This window comes from Dipodomys ordii, unplaced genomic scaffold (assembly GCF_000151885.1).
Source record: "Dipodomys ordii isolate 6190 unplaced genomic scaffold, Dord_2.0 Scaffold1, whole genome shotgun sequence".
NCBI lineage: Eukaryota > Metazoa > Chordata > Mammalia > Rodentia > Heteromyidae > Dipodomys > Dipodomys ordii.
Genome location: NW_012267217.1, coordinates 38,166,878 through 38,177,826, shown reverse-complemented (window position 1 = coordinate 38,177,826; position 10,949 = coordinate 38,166,878). Strand labels below are relative to the sequence as shown.

Here is a 10,949-nt window from a genome sequence, read left to right as displayed (position 1 = left end):
TGGCTCAAGTGGTAGAGTGCTAGCCTTGAGCTGAAGAGCTGAGGGACAGCACCCAGGCCCAGAGTTCAGGCCCCACGACCGGACCCAAAAAAAAAAAAAAAGCACAATATAGACAGGTGCCAGTGGCTTACACCTGTAATCCTTGCTACTCAGGAGGCTGAGATCTGAAGATCATGGTTCAATGCCAGCCTGGGCAAGAAAGTCCATGAGACTCTTATCTCCAATTAACCACCAGAAAATCGAAAGTGGCGCTGTGGCTCAAGTGTTAGAGTGCTTGCCTTGAGCTGAAGAGCTAAGGGACAATGCCCAGGTCCAGAGATCAAGCCCCATGACCTCTTCCCTCCCACCGCCCCCCACACACACAAGCACAGGATACTTGGCTCTCATCTGCAAAGAAAAAATAACTGGTTGATGAAGCTACAAGGTAATCCTTGTCAGAACACCTGTGTATGCCAGACACAGTTGCTTAGATAGGCTCATTTCAGCTCTTCTGTCATTCTCAGGGGTGGATGCTACTTTGTTCCCATTTTATTATTTTATATATGCCAGATTTGAGGCTTGAACTCTGGGCCTGGGCGCTGTCCCTCAGCTCTTCAGCTCAAGGCTACTTCTCTACCACCTGAGCCACAACACCATGTCTGGTTTCTGGTGGTTTATTGGAGATAAGACTATTATAGACTTTCTTAATGGGGCTGGCTTTGAACGGTGATCCTCAGATCTCAGCCTGCTAAGTACTTATGATTACAGGCCTGAGTCATCAGTTTTGGCTCTCCCATAATACGATGAAGAAACTGAGGCTCAGGGAGACTGAAAGTTTGACATTCTGCTGCTGCAGAATGAAGTATATTTTTTCTCTAAGACTCTGAGTGGTTAACCACTGCCTAGACATTGATACACAACCAGGAATGTCAAATTAATAATTTTAAAAAATTCTAGTCCTGGGGCTAGGAATGTGGCTTAATGGTAGAGTACTTGCCTAGCATGCATGAAGCCCTGGATTCCATTCCTTAGTACCATATAAACAGAAAAAGCAGCCGGGCACCAGTGGCTCGCTCCTGTAATCCTAGCTACTCAGGAGGCTGAGATCTGAGGATCATGGTTCAAAGCCAGCCTGAGCATGAAAGTCCATGAGACTCTTATCTACAATAAACCACTCAGAAAACCAGAAGTGGTGCTGTGGCTCAAATGGTGGAGTGCTCGCCTTGAGCTGAAGAGCTGAGGGACAGCACCCAGGCCCAGAGTTCAAGCACCAAGACCACCCTTCCCCCCCAAAAAGCCAGAAGTGTTGCTGTGGCTCAAGTGGTAAAGTGTTAGCCTTGAGCAAAAAGAAGGTCAGGGACAGTGCCCAGGCCCTGAGTTCAAGCCTCAGGACTGAAAAACAAAAACATAAACAAAAACAAAAAAGCACAGTCCTCAGGCTCCAGCTTTGGAACCCCCATCTGAAAAAATTATGGGAGATGAAGCCAATAGAGCATTAGTAAAAGTGCCTGGACCTTCCATAATCTTCACCATTGTTAATTCAGTTCACAGCATCTATTAGGAAGCTGTGACAAGCTCCACCAGCAAGTGGCAGAGCCTGCCCATAAACCCAGAATTAATAGTGACCACTCTTCTGTTCTCAACTTGTTTAAGATCAGCTTTTGAGTTTCCACACAAGTGAATCTGTGCCTACATTATTTCATTTAACATAATGGTCTCACGATCCATCCATGTCATAAATAACAGATTTCACTCTTTTTATGACTGGGTAGTACTCCACTCTGACTGTGTACCATGCTTTCTTTACCCATTCAGTGGATGGACACTTAGTTCTCTTCTGTTTGTTGGCTGTGTAAGTAGTGTTGCAAAGAACACAAGAGTGAGCTGGGCACTGGTGGCTCACGCCTGTAATCTTAGCTACTCAGGAGGCTGAGATCTGAGGATTGCGGTTCAAAGCCAGCCTGGGCAGGCTGTGAGACACCTATCTTCAATAAACCACCAGAAAAACTGAAGTGGCGCTGTAGCTCAAGTGGTAAAGCGCTCACCTTGAGCTGAAGAGCTGAGGGACAGCACCTAGGCCCAGAGTTCAAGCCCCATGACTGACAAAAAAAAAAAAAACAAAAAAACACGAGAGTGCAAATTTCTCTGTGACGTAGTGATTTCTCTTCCATGGAAGAGAATCCAATAGTGGGATTGCTGGACTCTATGGTAGTAGTTCTATTTTATTTATTTATTTAGTTAGTTAGTTAGTTGCAGACCTGGGGCTTATACTTAGGGCCTGAGTATTGTCCTTAAGGTTTTTTGCTCAAGGCTAGCTTTCTACCACTTGAGCCACAGCTGTATTTCTGGCTTTTTTCTGGTTAATCAGAAATACACGTCTAATGGACTTTCTTGTCTGGGTGGCTCTGAACCACTATCTTCAGATCTCAGCCTCCTGAGCAGGCAGGATTACAGGTGTGAGCCACCAGCATCCGGCTATGTTTAATTTTTTTAAGAACTTTTATACTGCTCTCCCACAAACTGTGTGCACGTGGTCCCTTTTCTCCACACCCTCAGTGGTACCTATCACCTTCAGTCTTTTCTTTATAAGGGATAACTTTAGTGGAATGCGGTGAGTTTGGGTTTTTTAATTATCTTTAAGTAAATGTACAGAGGTTTCCATTCAACATGGCAATTTATGAGAACAATGCATCTTCATTAGTGTGGCCCTTCCATCTCCTCCCTGCCTCACACCCATCCATTCAAGTGACCTGGCTCCATGCTCATACATGTACATTTAATATTATGACTCTGTTCACCCACCCTGCCTCTCTCTATTCTCCTGCCTCCCTCCCCTTCAGTCCTACCCACTTCAGACAAAACACATTTCAGCTTCCTGGTATTCATTTTGTTAGACTGTCAGTTCATTATGCATACCCTACTTTAATCAGTTTGATTGTGTATACATGCATATGTCCCTGTATATGTTTTCAGTTTAGATCTAACCTACACATGTGAGAGAAAACATGTGGTCTTCATCTCTAAGCCTAACTTACTTTACTTAATATAATATTTCTAAATCCATCCATTTCCTTGCAACTGACATATTATTCTTCCTAATAGATGAGCATGATTCAATGTGCCAGGTGTGAGAACAAAGGAAAACAGTTATCCTAAAACCCTGCCTCTATCGCATATTGCCCTGATATCAAAGAGCTCCCTGTGTCTCCCATTGAACACCCACACTGGGTCTATTCGAGTATGCCTCTTCCTCTCTGCTTGCCTTCCTGCCTGCTTGCTCGCTCGCTTACTCAACACAGCTCTGCCAAGTTTTCTTACTATTACGACTTGACTGAATATTCTTATTCTGAAATCAAAGTCAAGAACCTAAGACTAAAACCGTAAGTGGAAGGTCCCTACTTCTGGAGGGAACCTTCATAAACCCTCACCTGGAATCGGTGACATCTCTGGTTAATCCTTCATGGAGGAAGATAAAGAAAAAGACCTTATTCCCAGCTTCCTTTCAAAACTCAATGGTCTGAAAGCACACTAGTTGGAAAATCTGTCTATCTCCCAGAATCAGAGATCCTGAACAGAAAGACCTTCCAGTGAGTGAGCAGCTGATGCTCCACCTGCTCTTTGGTGTAGCTGAGGTGCTTCACTAGACAGTTCTGCTTGATTCTTTAAAGGAGTTCTGCTAGAACAAGTGTTATTTTCACTCAGCTTTTGTCCTTCTAAGATGGTCAAAAAGATCTGAGGCTCAGTTGCATTTTTCCAGCCTCTTCTGGGAGACTAAGTAGAGGCAGAGGAACTTCGTCCCCAACATCTTGGACTCGCAGCCTCCAATCAATAATCAGAAGCATCTCTCCAAAGCTTATTTGATGACTAGAACACAGACTTTGACCTTGATATGTCATGGCCAGCCTAAAAGAGACAAAAGGAGTTTGGCAAGACTCTAGTAAGTAAGGACATAGGGAAACTATACTTCTCCCTTAACTGAACTCCCTCTATTCTGGGCATTAGACCATCCTAGAGTGCTGAAAAAAATTAAAAATACTATAAACTCCCTCAAAAGGCAACAGTATAGGAAGCTCTACCCCAAGATTTGCAAGGTACCTTCTAATAGATTTGAAGGGTATTCTTGTTGGAATTCAATTTATTCAGATTTCTTCCCAATGACAAATAGTCAAGCGGAGAGAGACATCACACAATTTCTCTCAGGCATAGAAATCTAGTTAAACGTCAAATGTATCTAGCAAATGGCAGAAACATCATTTGACATCCATTTTAAGTTTCAGAAACAAAACAACCTTCAGAAGGAAGAACTCAAGTCACAGTTGTAATCCCAGCTATTCAGGAGGTTGGGATGGGAGGAACTCTGTTGTTCAGAGTCAGCTTGGGCAGACAAATCCAAGAGACTGTTATCTCTAATCAAGCAGCAAAAAAAAGCCAGAAATAGAGATGTGTTTCAAGTGGCAGAGTGCCAACCATGATTGAAAAGCCGATTGAGAATAAGAGGCATTGAGCTCAAGTTCCAGGACCCTCACAAAATGAAGAAGAGGGAAAGAAGATTGGGGGGAGGGGAGAGAAAGAGGAGAAAGAGCTGGAGGAGGAAGAAGAACAGGAGGGAAGAAAGCAAAAAAACACAAAGGTATGACCCCAGCTTGATAATCATAGCCTGTAGTCCACTAGAAGGCTGAGGGCGGACTGAGACTGAGACTAAAGGATCACTTCAGTCTGGAGTTAAAGACTCAAAACAAAACAAAACAACAACAACCTAAAACAACCCCCAAATCACTGTTTTTAATACAATCATGCTTTAGGGTCCTCCCTTCTAAGGTATTTCTTAGAAATATCTTCCTATTCTAACACATCATTTATCTTGTGGTTTCCTGAAAATGTATGTAGCCTTAATTACTCTGCCAAATTCACCAGTTTATGAACAAGGGTATTTCTGCTGGTAAAAGGCCATGTTGGTTTTCAGCTAATTTATTTTTCCCTAGCAGAGTAATGAAATCCAGGCAGAAATAGGACCAGGATAGACAAGAGATTTTGAAATTTTTCTCGCTCATCAAACAAAGAAAAGGGTAATTGGGGCTGAGCGGCTTGGGGAGGTTTCTTACATACCTGTGGGGGGAGTTCAATGATCCTCTTGTGGTAAATGATTTTCAGGGAAATTGCCTGAAAATAAGTTAGAATCCTTAGTGGCAAGTTCCCTTTTGTGTGGGAGAAGAACTCAATGACTTTGTGAGTTAAAACTAGTCTTCAGGTCTAAGTAACATATTAATTTCCTGCTGATGTCATCATCCCACCTTATTCTTCCCTTGGAATAAAATAATCCTGGCAAACTGTGTCTCCTAAAGACCAATGTAAAACTTACTTTGTCGTGGTAGAGCTTTCCAAGTACATCAAAAGGCTCCTGGAGGCTACTGAGCTCTTCAGATCAAAGAAGTGTCATTTTCCTAACCATCTCCTTCCCCAGTCACATACTTTGAAATAAGTCCATCCAAAAAGTTCATGAAGCTGGGCGCTGGTGGCTCACGCCTGTAATCCTAGCTACTCAGGAGGCTGAGATCTGAGGATCGCGGTTCAAAGCCAGCCCAGGCAGGAGAGACCATGAGACTCCTATCTCCAATAAACCACCAGAAAACTGGAAGTGGCGCTGTAGCTCAAGTGGTAGAGTGCTCGCCTTGAGCTGAAGAGCTGAGGGACAGCGCCCAGGCCCAGAGTTCAAGTCCCACGACCGACAAAAAAAAAAAAAAAAGTTCATGAAATAGTTGTCATTACTCTTAATTTCTTAAGTGTGTCCATATAAAAATTTAAGTCCACATTCAAATACATTTTGTTTTTTCTTCAGTGTATGTGTGTGTGTGTGTGTGTGTGTGTGTGTGTGTGTGTATTTTGAGACAGTCTTGATATGTAGCCCAGGCTGGTTTGAAAATCATGATCTTCCTGTCTAAGCCTCCTAAATTCTGAGGTTGTAGGCATGTGCTATCACCTTCAGTGTGGTAGCAAATACACATTTTTTTTTCTTTTTCCTTTTTTATTTCCCGCCAATCCTGGGCTTGAACTCAGGGCCTGGGCACTCTCCCTGAGCTTCTTTTGCATTCTACCACTTGAGTCACAGTGCCACTTCCAGTTTTTTCTGTGTATGTGGTACTGAGGAATCAAACCCAGGGCTTCATACATGCTAGGCAAGCACTCTACCACAAAGCCACATTCCCAACTCCTTTCAATGTTTTCTTAATGAAAATTAGTTATATAAAGAGGCTTCACTGTGATATTTACGTACATGAAAATTACATACTTTGATCAAAAGCATTCCACTATATTACTTTTTTTGTTGCCAGTTGTAGGGCTTGAACTCAGGGCCTGGGCACTATCCCTGAGCTTTTGTGCTCAAGACTAGCACTCTACCATTTAAGCCACAGCTCCATTTCCAACATTGTGGTACATAATTGAAGATTAAAAAAGCCTCACAGACTTTCCTTCCCTAGGCTAGGTTTGAATTGTAATTCTCAGTTCTCAGCCTCCTGAGTAGCTAGGATTATAGGCTTGAATCACCAGCACCTGGCTTATATTACTCTTTTTAAATCTCTTTTCCTCCTACTTAACAATTCTTAGTGGGTTTTATTATGCTATTTTCATTTATATATAATTTATAGATATTATATATGATATATAATATTCAATTCCCATACTCCTTTCTTTTTCCTTGTAAGAAGTAGATTTTTTTCTGTCAAAGTGTATTATATTCCCTTGTAAAGTTCCACTTTTATTTGTCCAGTTCCAGGCTCTTTTTCCTTGTCCTGCCAGATGTTTCCCCATGATCCCTTTGTTAAGAGCCTGTCAACAAAACTTCCCACCTGAAGTTCAATGCCAATCAGGACAGACTATGAACCAAGTAGAGGGGAAGGGCCTGCTGCATTAGGGATAAAACCTGGGCAACTTCCTGCCCAGTGCATGTTTGCTTAGATTCTTGTCCATGGCATCCCTTTTACAGAAGTAAAGGTTTGCTTTATCAAGGCAATTTTCTGCCAGGCACCCGTGGCTCAAGCCTGTAATCCTAGCTAATCAGAAGGCTGAGATCTGAGGATCAGAGTTGGAAGCTAATCAGAGCAGGAAAAGCACTGGAGACTCTTATCTCCAATATCACGGGAGGACAGAAGTGGTGCTGTAGCTAAAGTGGTAGGGCCCTCCTCGCTTTGGGCAAAAGGAGCTCAGGGACAGCACCCAAGCCCAGCGTTCACAGGCCAGGAATAGGAGAACGAAGAAGAAAAATGAGGCAGTTGTCTTTTGATGTCCTCCTTTTCTTTGACTCCATTTCTAACATTTCCCTCTCCCATTGATTCCCTCCCTCAAATCATCCCTGTTTTACAAAACAGCACTTTCAATCCAGCGGGAAAGACTTTGAAAATATTATTTCTCATAGGAAAAAAAATACTGAATTCTTACATTGCACTAACTATATGCTAAGTATAGAGTATCTACAACTACTCATTAAATTACTAATTGTTCCACAGTTCTCTAAGATAAATACTATTAATGTGATTTTTGCTTTAAAAATGGTCACTGAAATATTAGGTAATTTGCTCAAGGTCACACAGTGAGCCAAGATTTAAATTAGCAAGGTTGATTTTAAGTTCCTACACTACAACCAAGCTAATTCAAACTGTTCAGAGTTCTAAGGAAATGTACAGTATCTTAGAAAAATGTTTTCTCTCTGGAAAGTGAAAACCATATGATGCTTTGTTGAGTGTGCTAAATTGTCATTTCCAGATCCACAGTATCATCAAGATCCCACCAGTGTTTAAAATTAGTCCTAGTAGGGATTGTTGCATGACAACATGAGTCTATTTAGTGCCATTGAACTGAAATAGATAAAATAGCAAATTTCTGTTATGCATATTAAGCTACAATCTTTCTAAAAAGGTAAAGAGAGATAAATACTAAGTTTTGGTCTTTTATTCAGTTGTTTAACTATATATCCTGGGGCCACACAGTGTAGGACAAGTAAAGTAGATCCCAGGGCCTTTGTATAGGATCTTGGCATATCAAGCTGAAATCAGTTGCAAGACACACCATTTAAGAAGAGTGGATAGCTGGGAATGTGACCTAGTGGTAGAGTGCTTGCCTAGCATGCATGAAGCCCTGGGTTCAATTCCTCAGTGTCACATAAACAGAAAAAAACTAGAAGTGGCACTGTGGCTCAAGTGGTAGAGTGCTAGCCTTGAGCAAATGAAGCTCAGGGAGAGTGTCCAGGCCCTGAGTTCAAGCCCCAGGACTGGCAGAAAGAAAGAGGGGGGGAAATGCTTCAAAATATCTTGCCTCTGTCCCTCCAGTTACTATAATCTAAGAACTAACAGCCAACCAGAGTGTTGTGGGACCTGACCAACAAAGTATTACTTTCCAAAACACCTAACTATAATAAAAGCAAGCAATCAGAGTACAGCCCCGGGTATAAAAACCCCTAGATTCAGAGCAAATTGCAGAGACAGAAAACACACAATGGACACAGAGACAAAGACAGTACAGCAGTGTCTTGTGACCAAGATACTTGTGAATAAAGTTCTTCACACTCAACCTCTATTGACTTGGATGTCATTTGTCCTGGACTCATTTATTGAATTCATGGGACAAAAACCTAAGAGGGCTACAGCAACAGTGCTATCAGTGGAACAGCCACACTGGCTATAGGGCTGGAACCCAAGGTCTCTGCTGGCTGAGGAGCCAGAAAAGGCTGTGTGGACTCTGCTCACGGTGAAAAAAAAATACATTATCAGTAGTATTGGTAACCGTTGGGAAGAGTGTAGGGATGACAATGAGTGCCACAGTAGCAAGGAAGGAATCTAGACAGGTTTATCCTGAGGCATTTGATCTAGTCCTTAAAGGGAAGTTACACTTAAATTCTTATCCTAGTATTCCTAGTACTCAAGAAGAAAAAAAAAAACAAGCCAAGTCACTGAGTGGAAGATTGTGCAGTGTAGATATTGTTAGGAAACTGAAAGGAGATAAAGAAATCAAGAGACCTCAGCAGATCAGACAGACTTTAATCATGGCTGCAGAGGGACTGTTCATAGGTCCTCTTCCATTTGGGGTTTGACAGGCTCCATCCTAGGCCCTCAGCATGTATCTCTAGCCCCCCAGATGCATCAACAGAACACCCTCCACCCAGGCCTAAACTCCACCCTGCCTGCCCACTGTTTTCAGTGACCAGTGGCAGATGTGGAGTATGTCCCGCCTCAAGCCCCAACTATAAAAGGATACCCCTGAAAAAGATGGGTACCATTTCTCCCTCTCCTTTGAGGGAGATGGCCTTGTCAGCTCCGCTGGCAATAAACTCCTTTTGCTGTATGTGACTGTGTCCATGTGCTTTTCTGGGATCGGTGCTTTCAGTTATAAGCATAAAGCACATTCCCCTATATGTAATCAGTGTTTCATACTAATTCCCATTTTGAACACAATAACTGAGGACATGCTGGCAGTGAGTTCACAGTGAGAGTGCCACCCGAGGGGCGGGGCATGCTGCCAAAAGGGGGAGGGGCATGCCGCTGAAAGGGGAGGGGCACAGCCCATATATGGCTGCGTGTTCCAAATCCTGAAGGGAGGGGGGGAGTCCTGAGGAGAGAGTAGGGGAAGGACTGGAAGTCCTGAGAGTCCTGAGGAGAGTAGGAGAAAGACCGGAAGTCTTGAGGGGAGTAGGGTAGAGAGCAGGGGAAGTAGAGTGGAGAGTAGTCCCACTGGCGTGGGGGAGGAGAGAGGGACAGCAGAAGGGGAATGCCTAGCAGAGCAGAGCAGGGCAGGCCTGTGCAGGGCAGGGCGAATTCCTCAAGAGGACATTTGGGGCCTTCCTCTAGAGAGGCCTGTGGAGAGACGCCTCCCGGAGCAGAGCAGGGCAGGCCTGTGGAGAGTGGAGAGGCCTGCAGAGAAGGAGAAGGGAAGAAAGGGAGAAGCCTTCCCCTTTGGAGGTTTGGAGCTTTGGAGGTCTGGGGTTGGAGGGATTGCAGACTGACTAATTGGTGGTTTGCAGACCAACTAATAAAGGTTGGGGCTGCCCATTGGAGGCTTGGAGGTTTGGTGGTGGAGGCTGCCCTTGGTTCTGGGTATCTAGCCTAGGACAAGGTAATCACAGGCCCCCTTTCTGGGGTAAATAAATTTGTTATCTTTAACTGTGTCTGGAAGGACTGTCTCTCTCTTTTGAGGTCCTAAGTCTGCTTGCTAGCCTGACATGCTCCTTTTCCAGATTGGCCAACAAAGGGCCCTTTGGGTGCAGGCAACTGATGACCAGCTGCCTCCCTCTCACCTTAAAGTAACATTCCCTTTGGTCACTCTCAGCATTATATACTATTAGGCAGCTGCAATGATAACGGGATCCTCTGCCCTCGCACCGCTCTAGAATATAAAACCCTCCGTGGACGCAGACACGCAGTTTTTCCCTCCCTGGCCTTGGAAGCCCCTATGTGACAATGAATCTTCTCTGTGACTGTGTGTGCACGTGGTGTTCTGGGCTGGTGCTTCACCGCTGAAATGTGTGTGTGTGTTCGTGTACACACATGGATAGAGATAAACGCAGGAAAGCCTTCCATTTACAAGGCTAATAATACTAAATAACAACTAGGGGGCCGAACTGCCCTCAGCTCCCCTGGCTGGGCTAACGCGCACGCGCGGGCAGGCACCTGTAAACAGGAGCGCGGTGAGCGGCCACTCATCCAGCCCTCGAGCGCTCGATCCCGCCCGTGGGCGGGGGAGGAAACGCCCCCTCCGCTCCCGCGGTGCATTCTGGGAAGGGCAGCAGCCTTCCGAGCGGCACATGAGTTTCCCACTCCCCAGCCGCAGCGGCCAGACTCCCGCCCACCGCCGTCCTCCTCCTGACGTCCTGCTCTCCGCTGCTGCCGGGCGCAGCCCGTCCCTCCCTTCCCGAGGACCACCCCCTCCCCACTGACCCCCCCTCCGCGCCGCCCCCTCCCGAGGCCCCGCCCCCGCCGGCCCCC

At 44.7% G+C, this 10,949-nt stretch overlaps 1 pseudogene; it reads right to left on the bottom strand.

Annotated features, from left to right (window-relative positions):
• Positions 1 to 3,265: 3,265 nt before the first annotated feature.
• Positions 3,266 to 3,875, bottom strand: LOC105984386 (annotated as a pseudogene).
• Between the last annotated feature and the right edge of the window lie 7,074 nt (positions 3,876 to 10,949).